This window comes from Thalassophryne amazonica, chromosome 17 (assembly GCF_902500255.1).
Source record: "Thalassophryne amazonica chromosome 17, fThaAma1.1, whole genome shotgun sequence".
Taxonomy (NCBI): Eukaryota; Metazoa; Chordata; class Actinopteri; order Batrachoidiformes; family Batrachoididae; genus Thalassophryne; species Thalassophryne amazonica.
Window position 1 is genome coordinate 43,387,245 of NC_047119.1, and position 13,333 is coordinate 43,400,577.

Here is a 13,333-nt window from a genome sequence, read left to right on the forward strand (position 1 = left end):
AGTTTACCTTGTTATACCCCATCACACTAGAGGCAGAATGAACCCGAATCCCGTCCGAATGAAAAGTCGACCCACATTCGGGAGGTGTCGAGGTGTATTCAGGGCCGTTGGACAGCATTCTGAGTACAGTCTAAACAGGTGGGCAGAGTCGTGCAACCACCTCAAATGTTTTGCTCATGTTCAAAACATTCCTGGCGCAGTCAAAGAGGAAAAACTATCAAACGGCAGTCGAAGTGCCGTCTGACTGCATTCTAAACAGTTGAATGGTGTGAAAAATGCACTTTCTGATCTCATTTGGGGACGATGTTCGGCATGTTTCCACCACAGCCAAATGTCACGAATGTGCCTGAATGCACCAGGAGCACACCAAGTGCTGCTGGATTATATCCTCCCGAACCATAATCATACAGCTTGTAAGTGCATTCTTGGGTGATTCTTTAACTACGGGCACTATTGGCCTTGTAAATGTAATTTCCACAACACCATTGCCTTACAATATAAAGCGCCTTGGGGCAACTGTTTGTTGTGATTTGGCGCTATATACATGTGCTCTGATGTCACTGTTTATCTCCATAGAAACTACCCAAACAATCTTTCATACAAACTGTTTAAAGGGACAACTACATTTTGTTTAAAAAAAAATCACAACAGTTGTATGACATTGAATACCCCAATTATGTTTTGATTATTTTACTGATATTTTATTCAGAGATATTTTAAAACATTAGAAAAAACATTTCTTTACCATTCATTTTTATCATTGAAGATCAAAAGTCTGGGTGTGGGACAAGCACAAAACGGCAATATTTACATATAATGATGCTGAAAAAAGGTGAAAAAGTCATCATAGACTACTAGAACAAATTTCTTTCATTGTAAAGATAACTATAAAAGTGTGAAATTTCCCCTTTTTTTTGTTTTTCATACAATATGCTCAAAGGACATAATAAGTGCCCGTAGTTTTAGAATCACCTTCTTATTGTTCTTACTGCGATCTGGCAGCTGTCCAGGTACAACCCCAATTCCATTGAAGTTGGGACATTGTGTGAAATGTAAATAAAAACAGAATACCATTTGCAAATCCTCTTCAACCTATATTCAGCTGAATACACCACAAAGACAAGATATTTAATGTTCAAACTGATAAACTTAATTGTTTTTGTGCAAATATTTGCTCATTTTGAAATGGATGCCTGCAACACGTTTCAAAAAAGCTGTGACAGTGGTATGTTTACCACTGTGTTACATCATCTTTCCTTCTAACAACACTCAATAAGCGTTTGGGAACTGAGGACACTAATTGTTGAAGCTTTGTAGGTGGAATTGTTTCCCATTCTTGCTTGATGTACGACTTCAGTTGTTCAACAGTCCAAATAAGGACTCCGTTGTGGTATTTTGTGGTTCATAATGCGCCACACATTTTCAATGGGCGACAGGTCTGGACTGCAGGCAGGCCAGTCTAGTACCCGCACTCTTTTACTACGAAGCCACGCTGTTGTAACACGTGCAGAATGTGGCTTGGCATTGTCTTGCTGAAATAAGCAGGAACGTCCCTGAAAAAGACGTTGCTTGGATAGCAGCATGCGTTGCTCCAAAACCTGGATGTACCTTTCAGCACTGATGGTACCATCACAGATGTGTAGGTTGCCCATGCCATGGACACTAACACACTCCCATACCATCACAGATGCTGGCTTTTGAACTTTGTGCCGGTAACAATGTGTATGGTCTTTTTCCTCTTTTGTCCAGAGGACACGATGTCCATGATTTCTAACAACAACTTGAAATGTGGACTCATCAGACCACAGCACACTTTTCCACTTTGCGTCTGTCCATTTCAAATGAGCTCAGGCCCAGAGAAGGCGGCGGCATTTCTGGATGTTGTTGATGTATGGCTTTCGCTTTGCGTGGTAGAGTTTTAACTTGTACTCGTAGATGTAGCGCCGAACTGTGTTAACTGACAATGGTTGTCTGAAGTGTTCCTGAGCCCACACGGTAAGATCCTTTACACAATGATGTCTATTTTTAACGCAGTGCTGCCTGAGGGATGAAAAGGTCAAGGTCATTTAATGTTGGTTTTCGGCCTTGCCGCTTACATGTAGAAAGTTCTCCAGATTCTCTGAATCTTCTGATTATATTATGGACTGCAGATGATGGAATCCCTAAATTTCTTGCAATTGAATGTTGAGAAACATTGTTCTTAAACTGGTGGACTATTTTTTTTTTTTCACGCAATTGTTCACAAAGTAGTGATCCTCACCCCATCATTGCTTGTGAATGGCTGAGACTTTTGGAGATGCTCCTTTTATACCCAATCATGACACTCACAGTTAGTGTCCTCAATTCCCAAACACTTATTGAGTGTTGTTAGAAGGAAATGTGATGTAACACAGTGATAACATATCACTGTCCCAGCTTTTTTGAAATGTGTTGCAGGCATCCATTTCAAAATGAGGAAATATTTGCACAAAAACAATAAAGTTAATCAGTTTGAACATTAAATATCTTGTCTTTGTGGTGTATTCAATTGAATATATGTTGAAGAGGATTTGCAAATCATTGTATTCTGTTTTTATTTACATTTTACACAAAGTCCCAACTTCAATGGAATTGGGGTTGTACTATTACTGTGTTCTACGTACATTTGTACCATGTTCAGAGGCTCATGCGCGCGGCATGTGGACGAATCAGTCGGGGTGGGTCGGGTGTTCGGACAGCTGTCCTCTGCAATTCTTATTTCCCCCAAGATGTGGCATGAATCCTCTTGTTTTTTTTTTTTTTGTGAACATTCTGCCTGATTCGCCTTGGCTTGTGCTCATTCGTACTGAGTGCGATGGGGGTCTTACACTTACACCATCCCGGGTGTTGGGTCAGGCTGTGGAAACAAGTGACGTGTGTTTTTGTTGGAGAAGAGAAAGGTTGACCAACTTTGACTTTGTGGGCGATGGTGTGATCTTTTCAGAATCAATGGATTCTCTGATTGCAGCACTTGAGAATCTGAGTGAGGAACCAGAGTGTCCTGGATCCGGACTGAGATTCAGGTTTTGATGACTTCCTGGACTCGATCATCAGACATGTATCGGTGTGCGGTGAAAGCATCAGAGTTGTAGAGATACTCGCTTATCTCCGCAGTGATATTCATGTCTCTGGGTCCTCGGCCTTTGAGATCAAGAGGTGCTTGGGAAGAGTTTAGAGCTGCGCAGTTAATCACATAGCAATCGTGATGTCAGATTGCGAGATTATATAATCATCAAAGGTGTGATTTAAATAAATCTTACTTCAGCGCTGTACCATGCAACACAATGAATGCCCCATTCATATATATATATGTATATATGTATATGTATATATATATGTATATATGTATATGTATATAAGTTTATCATCCCCACCCACATGCTGAATTCAGCCCGCATCATTTTTTTTTTTTTTTGACAATGAAACACTGTACATTATGCACATCAGCTAAATTATGGAATTTAAGTTCATCCAGCCAAAGTGTTTGGCCATTTTAATAGTGACATATAGAGAGACAGTCTCACTGCACAGCATTCCAGCAGTTAACCCAGTGATTGCACAATCCTAGGTGAGGCACAGCCTCACCTGCCTCCCCTGACAGCACGCCACTGTGCAGCGTTACATTAACTGTATACTGAGTGCTCATTGTAGCTTTCATATGTGTAACTCTATGGGATTATCTTATCTTATAAAATAGTTTTCATGGAAAGACAGCTTTTAAGGGTCATACAAATGTGGTCTAAATGTGATTATTATGATGGCTTACTGGTTAGCACTGATGCCTCACAGCAGATCACGTCGTGCCCTTTCTGTGTGGAGTTTGCATCTAAGTGCTCTGACTTCCTCCCACATCCAAAGACATGCAGCTTGGGTGGACTGGAAACTTTAAATTGTCCGTAGGAGTGTGTGTGAATGTGTTCGTCCGTCTGTACCTGCCTCACGCCCTGTGACTGCTGGGTAAGACTCTTAATTGGACTCTTAACCCTTTAACATCCTCACATTTTTCAATAAAATGTAGTAAATATCAACAGTTGAGTTTACAATTAAAGGGTTAATTGGAGTAAGCGGGTAGAGAAGATGGATGGATAAATGGACTGCATTTATATAGCGCTTGTCCATCTGCATCAGATGCTCAATGCGCGTTACAGTAATGCCTCACATTCACCCCGATGTGAGGGTGCTGCCATACAATATACTCAGTACACACCGGGAGCAACTCTGGGATTAAGGATCTTGCCGAAGGGCCTTCAGTGATTTTCCGGTCAGGCTGGGATTTGAACCGAGAATTCTCTGGCCTCAAGCTCAATGCTTTAACCACGAGACCATCACCCCCCAAGGTGATGGATGTGATTATTATTTTTTTGTGCATTGACCACACGGGGGAATGTACTCTTCTTAAGAGCTTAAACGTTTACATTTCTGCATTCAGCCATATATTTGTTAAATTCATCAAACTGCAAGAAAAAGTATTTAAAAGAACCTGCATGATACATAAAGTTTTTGATTCAGGTTTTAACTTTCATGGAACAGATCTGAAAGTGAAAATAGTCCAAGAATGATCAAAGAGGCCATATTGTATAAAACCATTTTTTTTAAATCTACCTTTTACATTTTCACATTAAACATCTACAAAGTCCAACAATTCTGTGTCAAGTCAAGTTTGGAAACATGCGCTGGTACTGCACACAACGGAACCACCCTGGGTCCTGGATAGCAACCACACTGGTGGACAACTGGCCTGACACCACATCTCTAAAATGATCATCTGTCTGCTGTAACGAGGCATCCCCTTGGCATTTTCCAGCCACCGAGGTCTTCAGCACTTGGGCACCTGTGCTGTGTCATGCACAGAGAAATGTGCTACATGGCTAAAATGGCTAAATTCTCCTGCCATTAACAAAATTTAGGCCTGACCCTGGTTGTTTTAGAGTTCTGTATCACATGAAAATTCAGTAAGGTATATCTTATATATTATATTCCAATTTTAAGGTGGAACTATGTTAGTATACTAAGGTATATCTAAAAGGGAAGAGTAAAATTTTGATAAAGCAACGCGCGCCGTCTCGAGCAGCGTGTGAAACAAAGGAATTCAGCCGAGAGGGCGGGACCACATCTCACTCAAGGCCTGCCCACAGGGAAATGACGTCACTGACACGCGTGAAAAAACTCACAGATGCGCACGAGGGTTCAAGCATGATTGGTGTAATCGCACATCATTCAAATCCATATAGTTAAAAAAAAAAAATAAAAGTGTCGGTTTCTTATCTAATAGACCTCGTATAGTACCTAAGTTCTTAGGTTTCCATTTGATAGCATATAGATTATGCTTTTTATTTTCCTATAGTATGCTAACAGAGTTACTTTAGATAGATACCAATACACATTACATCATAGCTTCTGTTTCTATAATAAAATAACAGATTTATAGCTTAGCCTACTAACTATAATTTTACTACTAGTCTACATACTAAATTACCTATACTACAATCTTGTCCTGTATTAATATTTAGGTTTTAATACCTACTCCTGTATATTATATAGTACCATATTTATTGGATATGTTGTTTATTACCCTTAATGTTTAAATATAAGTTATATACGAGGTCTGTTAGAAAAGTATCGGACCTTTTTTATTTTTTTCAAAAACCATATGGATTTGAATCACGTGTGATTGCATCAGACAAGCTTGAACCTTCCTGCGCATGCGTGAGTTTTTCACGCCTGTCGGTTGCGTCATTCGCCTGTGAGCAGGCTTTGTGTGAGCACTGGTCCACCCTCTCGTCATTTTTTTATTCCGAATAAATGTCTGAATGATTTGGAGCTTTGCTGCATCAGTTGTTTTCCAGAAACTGAGAGAGACCTCCAGGTGGACACCGTTCGGAAAATTAATATGGCTTTCAGGGATGATTTTATGGGGATTATACAGATTAAGGAATGTTACTGCCGCTTTAAGGACGGCCCACAACTCAGCACTGATCGACATGCTCAGACCCTGCTGAAACAACCGGATCATTTCCAACGTGAAGGGTTTGTTGATCCGGGACCTCGTCTGACTTTCACAAAAAGGCAGAAGTCGTGGACATCAGCACTTTTTCGGCACATTCCACTGTTACAGGAGTTTTTTCATGGAAAGAAAAGCAGAGGGACGTGCCACAGAGCCGTTCATTACACGGCACAAAACCACCTCCGTGTTGGTCTCACAGGACGGCTTTCAGGTGGATTTCAGATGGATTCCGGTTGCTTTTCAGTCGTGTGATTATCCGATTGTGATTGTGCATGAGCTGGACATGCCCCAACATGTCCTGGAAGGCTTCATCATGGCGTTGCTTAGCGCCATGCGGCTCCACCGCGACGTGCGGAATTCCGCTCCTCTTTCCATGACAAAAACACCTGTAACAGTGGAATGTGCCATTCATTTCTAAACTGGACGCTGTCTTGATCTGGTATGTTGTCTGACTAGCACAGGAATTGTGAAAAGACGTGGACATCAGCATTTTTACAGCACATTAAGACAGACGTGTGGAGGAGTTCCGCGCGTCGCGGTGGAGCTGCATGGCGCAAAGCAACGCCGTGATGAAGCCTTCCGGGACATGTTGGGGCATGTCCAGCTCATGCACAATCACAATCGGATAATCACACAACTGAAAAGTAACCGAAATCCACCTGAAAGCCGTCCTGTGAGACCAACACGGAGGTGGTTTTGTGCCGCGTAATGAACGGCTCCGTGGCGTGTCCCTCCACTTTTTTCCATGAAAAAAACTCCTGTAACAGTGGAATGTGCCGAAAAAGTGCTGATGTCCACAACTTTTGCCTTTTTGTGAAAGTCAGACGAGGTTCGGGATCAACAAAGCCTTCACGTTGGAAATGATCTGGTTGTTACAGTGGGGTCTGAGCATGTCGATCGGCGCTGGGAGCGTGCCGCGCTCTCAGCAGTTGTGGGCCGTCCTTAAAGCGGCAGTAACACTCCTTAATCTGTATAATCCCCATAAAATCGTCCCTGAAAGCCATATTAATTTTCCGAATGGTGTCCACCTTGAGGTCTCTCACAGTTTCTGGAAAAAAACTGATGCAGCAAAGCTCCAAATCGTTCAGACATTTATTCGCAATAAAAAAAACGACGAGAGGGGTGGACCACTGCTCACACAAAGCCTGCTCACAGGCGAATGACGCAACCGACAGGCATGAAAAAACTCACGCATGTGCACGAAGGTTCAAGCTAGTCTGATGCAATCACACGTGATTCAAATCCATATGGTTTTTGAAAAAAATAAAAAGGTCGGATACTTTTCTAACAGACCTCGTATATGATGTCTTATCTTTCTTATGTCTTATTATTATTATATATACCTTTTTCTTGGGCCACTTGGGTGGGTAGGGAGAGTTCCCATGGGATAAAAAAAAGCTTTTCAACCTACCATCCCTGGTTCTCAAGACCAGGCACCTAAATGGCTCTACTCTACTCTTTTCTACTCTTCTATTTTACTCTTCCCTTTTAGATATTTAAATATACCTTAGTACAACCCCTGGCAAAAATTATGGAGTCACCGGCCCTGGAGGATGTCATTCAGTTGTTTAATTTTGTAGAAAAAAAGCAGATCACAGACATGACACAAAACTAAAGTCATTTCAAATGGCAACTTTCTGGCTTTAAGAAACACTATAAGAAATCAGGAAAAAAAATTGTTGCAGTCAGTAACGGTCACTTTTTTAGACCAAGCAGAGGGAAAAAAATATGGAATCACTCAATTCTGAGGAAAAAATTATGGAATCATGAAAAACAAAAGAACGCTCCAACACATCACTAGTATTTTGTTGCACCACCTCTGGCTTTTATAACAGCTTGCAGTCTCTGAGGCATGGACTTAATGAGTGACAAACAGTACTCTTCATCAATCTGGCTCCAACTTTCTCTGATTGCTGTTGCCAGATCAGCTTTGCAGGTTGGAGCCTTGTCATGGACCATTTTCTTCAACTTCCACCAAAGATTTTCAATTGTATTAAGATCTGGACTATTTGCAGGCCATGACATTGGCCCTATGTGTCTTTTTGCAAGGAATGTTTTCACAGTTTTTGCTCTATGGCAAGATGCATTATCATCTTGAAAAATGATTTCATCATCCCCAAACATCCTTTCAATTGATGGGATAAGAAAAGTGTCCCAAATATCAATGTAAACTTCTGCATTTATTGATGATGTAATGACAGCCATCTCCCCAGTGCCTTTACCTGACATGCAGCCCCATATCATCAATGACTGTGGAAATTTACATGTTCTCTTCAGGCGGTCATCTTTATAAATCTCATTGGAACGGCACCAAACAAAAGTTCCAGCATCATCACCTTGCCCAATGCAGATTCGAGATTCATCACTGAATATGACTTTCATCCAGTCATCCACAGTCCACAATTGCTTTTCCTTAGCCCATTGTAACCTTGTTTTTTTTCTGTTTAGGTGTTAATGATGGCTTTCGTTTAGCTTTGCTGTATGTAAATCCCATTTCCTTTAGGCGGTTTCTTACAGTTCGGTCACAGACGTTGACTCCAGTTTCCTCCCGTTCGTTCCTCATTTGAGACGTATTGCTTTAAGTTTTCTGTCTTGACACTTTGATGTCTTCCTTGGTCTACCAGTATGTTTGCCTTTAACAACCTTCCCATGTTGTTTGTATTTGGTCCAGAGTTTAGATACAGCTGACTGTGAACAACCAACATCTTTTGCAACACTGCGTGCTGTTTTACCCTCTTTTAAGAGTTTGATAATCCTCTCCTGTGTTTCAATTGACATCTCTCGTGTTGGAGCCATGATTCATGTCAGTCCACTTGGTGCAACAGCTCTCCAAGGTGTGATCACTCCTTTTTAGATGCAGACTAACGAGCAGATCTGATTTGATGCAGGTGTTAGTTTTGGGGATGAAAATTTACAGGGTGATTCCATAATTTATTCCTCAGAATTGAGTGAGTCCATATTTTTTTCCCTCTGCTTGGTCTAAAAAGTAACCATTACTGACTGCCACAATTTTTTTTCCTGATTTCTTATAGTGTTTCTTAAAGCCAGAAAGTTGCCATTTGAAATGACTTTAGTTTTGTGTCATGTCTGTGATCTGCTTTTTTTTTCTACAAAATTAAACAACTGAATGAACATCCTCCGAGGCCCATTATTCCATAATTATTGCCAGGGGTTGTATACTAGCATAGTTCCACCTTAGAATTGGAATATAATATATAAGATATATACCTTACTGAATTTTCATGTAACAGGAATATCCCCAGATGTTTTAATGTCACCTTACTGTAAAAGACCAGCCCTACTCAATGGCCCAAGATAACTGCTCAAAGTCCCAGGCGAAAACAATCAAAGAAACCACAAACTGATTGGTAATGTGAAAATTGCTTTGTGACGCTGCTGGTTTGTTTCACTTTCATGTAGTTGCTGGAAAAATTGTTACTTTAATTTGTAGCACTTTTGTGGATTAACATTTAATAACTATAGAGTAAACTATACAGTAAAGTCCATATGTATTTGGACAGTGGCACTTTTTTTTTTTTGCCTTTGTACTACACCACAAAGTATAAGTATGTTGTAGTGTAGAATGATGGCTTTACTTCAAGGAGTTTAACAAAAATATTGCATTAAACATTGAGGAATTACAGCCATTTACATCACTGTCTGCCTACTCCAGACAGATTTACTGTCGAGTATCATACTGGTGGTATTTCTTAATGATTGATGGAAATGAAGTCCAAGAAAATGTTCATGTGTCCGTCCTCTGACTGATCTCAAGAAAAGTGGCTGTAATAGTGACGATATATCATCACTGTTACACTTAGTAACAGTGCCTAATTGCCTAATTATTTATGTATTCTGAAAGTGGAGAAACCGTTTTTCTTGCCTGCTTTTGCTTACACTTCTTGCCGTGGACATCACAGAAACTGAGAAAAGGTTCTCAACAATTTTTTATACTGAGTTAAAACAAGTTAGTTGTCCATAAAGTCAGGGACACAACTATAGGTTGATTTTTGGCTGTCAGCCCCTTTTTTTTTTTTTGCCACAAATTAGCTTTTCAAATGAATGAACAGTTGAGACTTCGCTGCACATTCGAGCAGCTTTTGTCGCCATCCAATGGGCAATGTGAGCCTTTGAGGGCTTCGGGTAAATTTCCTACTTGTGAAACCCAAAATTAAGTAAAAAAAAGGCATTTATAAATGCCATAAATGCTTGACTTTTTGGCAGTCAGAGCTTTGACCTCTCAGTATTAATGTATAAAAATTAAGAATTTGAGAGTGTTATGGTTCTTGAGTTTTAAGAGATGAAGTTTTACTAGAAAGATGTACAGAAGGACAATAAAATAAATAAAAATAAAAGTGCCTGCAATCCACAACTGGTCACATTTTGAAACCCCTTGATTTAAAGCTGAAAGTCTAAATAAAAACATCTTGCCCATTTAATTTCAACACCGTTTTGGAGGCAACATTTCAAAATTGTTCACTGTCCAACCACTTGTGGACATGACTGTAACATTACACGACTATACTTTCACCATATCACAATTGCAGTATTTCTCACAGTAATAGCAATATGACTTTTGTTCTTTTTTTTTGTGTGTGTGTGTGTGTGCAGCCCGAGAAGAGCTCATGGAGTCACGAGTTCAAAGGTCCCCGGTGTTTGGTGATGTCTATCTTTGCAGGAGAATGAAGGTCCAAGCCTTTAGGGTGCTGGTGCTTCCCGTCTTACTGTATGGTTGTGAGAAAATGAAATTCTTTGCCTCCCTTATGAGTTTACATAATGCCTGAAGCTTTCTCATTTAAAAATGTGATGATACCACAAGACTGTTTTGTCTATTTTCTCCAGTATGTGCACTCTGCAACTTCCAAACATATCAAAGGCCAGACATGCTGTTAACTGATAGACAATTATATTAGTCATCCGAAGAGTTGGAATAAATGCATGCCAAGCTTCATTGAACTTGCATCACTATTTCCTCAAAACCTCACATTGTCTAAGTGTGAACGATGCTTACAATTGCACAAAAGTGTTCCCTCCTGTGCATTAACGTCAGAACAAAGGACTTTCTATAATCATACTCCTCAGTTCAAGTTAATTCACACACAAAGAAACATTGCAGTTTTTTAAAATGTTTCCAAGGCTTGGATCAGCTGTCCGCAGGGCCACAGGCAGACTGAATGCTGCCCCGCCGGTGTTTGTCATAAAGAGTATTGATGCATCTTGGCTCTTTTGTAGCCATAGCCGTCTGTAGTCTCTGTTCCTGAAGACATTATCATCCTCACCATTCAAGATGCTCTGCAGTATTTTCATATTTGAGAATCTGCATACTTCTGTGAAGTGTTTCTCTTTGTGTCTGTATATGCCAGCCGATCTCTGGCGTTGGCTGCTGTTGTTCCTTAAGGTGTAATATCTGTAATGTGGTTCTATCAGGCTTTCAGCAGAAGGTCAGCATTAAAAGGTTCCCATTACTGAAAAGGTCAGTGCTTCCAGGTGCAAAACCTGAACACGGCTCCGATAGAAAAGCCAAAAACATTTAAAACATTAAATTTTGTCAGATTTATTTATTTTTGTTTCTTCATATTTCTTAGTTCATGTGCACTATGGTGCTTATATTGAAGTTTGTGAATGGCATCACTTTGTGTTCGCAAAGTTTGCCGTTTCATGTGTATATTGATCAAATTCCATGGCTTGTTAGAGGGAATACTGAGTGTTTTCACAGTGAATTAATGTTGGGGTTAAATGGTCAGGATTGTAACATGGGGTAAGAACACTAATGATGTACAGTACATATATAGTATGTATGTATGTATGTATGTATATACATACATACATATATATATTCTATTTCTACCTCATTTTCTTATTTTATTGTATGAGATATACTTTATTGATCTCACAGTGGAGAAATTATGTTTACACTCCAGTTACCTCAGATAGCAATTAGTCAAATCAAATCCTAATCCTTCAGTCCTAAGAAAAACAGTTTATTGTCTTTGTGGGTTGAGATAAGAAAGAAAGGAGCCAAATAATCACCAAGGCCTGAAGACATTTCTCTGGAGGAAAACAGTCAGGCAATTTGTCCTTCAGGCTTGATAAGCCTGCCGTGTTGTGGTTTGGGCAGTGAAAAACACATTTTACAGTTCCACTTGTTCCACAGAACAACCAAATCCCAGTTATGAATTAAGAATATTCATAATTATGAATTAAGAATATTCCTCGGCCTCCGAAATCTTCAACTTCATGTACAAGGCACGCATCTGCTCCAGTTTGCTTCTGAGTTCAAGAGTCATCGCAGACTGAGAATGCAATGCCTGTCGAGTATCATACTGGTGGTATTTCTTAATGATTGATCGAAATGAAGTCCAAGAAGATGGACTTCATTTCCATTCAAAAAAAAAATATTAGTATTGTTTTTTTTTTTCAAAAAAAAAAATAGTACTTGTTACAAGTATTATTATTATTGCTTATCCTTGCACACGCTGTTTGATGCACATTTTCCTCTACATGCACCCATCTTGTGTGTTTTGTAAGAGCCGACGTAACTTGTGAATTTCTCCACTGTGAGATCATTAAAATCTTATCTTACAGGGCTCAGACATGGGCAGTGAAGGGAGTGAAGGTAAACAAATGAAAATGTTGCAATGGATGTGTGAAGCTACAGTGGATAGAGTAAGAAATGAAAGGGTAAGTGGAACAACAAAAACAGAAGAAAATTTAGTCTCTCTTTTTTTTTTTTGGATTGATTTTTGAATAAACTCAGAAACACAATGTCGAGGCCGTTCAGCAGGTGGCAGAAAAACTACAAATAAATTCAACCATTTAAGTTTGAAATTTCCCATAATCCATGCAGTATCCACTAACTATCCAGCAGGTGGCAGACATGTGGGATTTTACATAGTGGTGCTGATTTGGATGGAACACCCCCATGGTTCAGCACACATGAAAACCACTGATGACTTGTAAAGTTTATGTAATAGTGTGAAATACAGACTTATTGTCACTGTGAGTTATTTTTAAAATAATGGAGCAGCACAGTCTTGTTTGAACCCCTGCGTGTTATCGCAGGATTTGACCACTTCCAGGGACAGCCTGCCATTACGCTATTGTTTTTGGCAGGAATCACAGAGGCAGTCGCGAAAAGTGCAGTTTTTCGGTTCCCAGTGGAGAAGTGAAGTTGAGGTAAACGGGAGAGGTCGTGTCTGTAAGTTTCAGCCTGCACACCTGTAGCTGCGTTCTCTCACTGACGCCCCCACAAACGCCTGGACATGTTTGAGCGTCCGGTCATAAACAAACCACAGCACATGTCCACTTTCC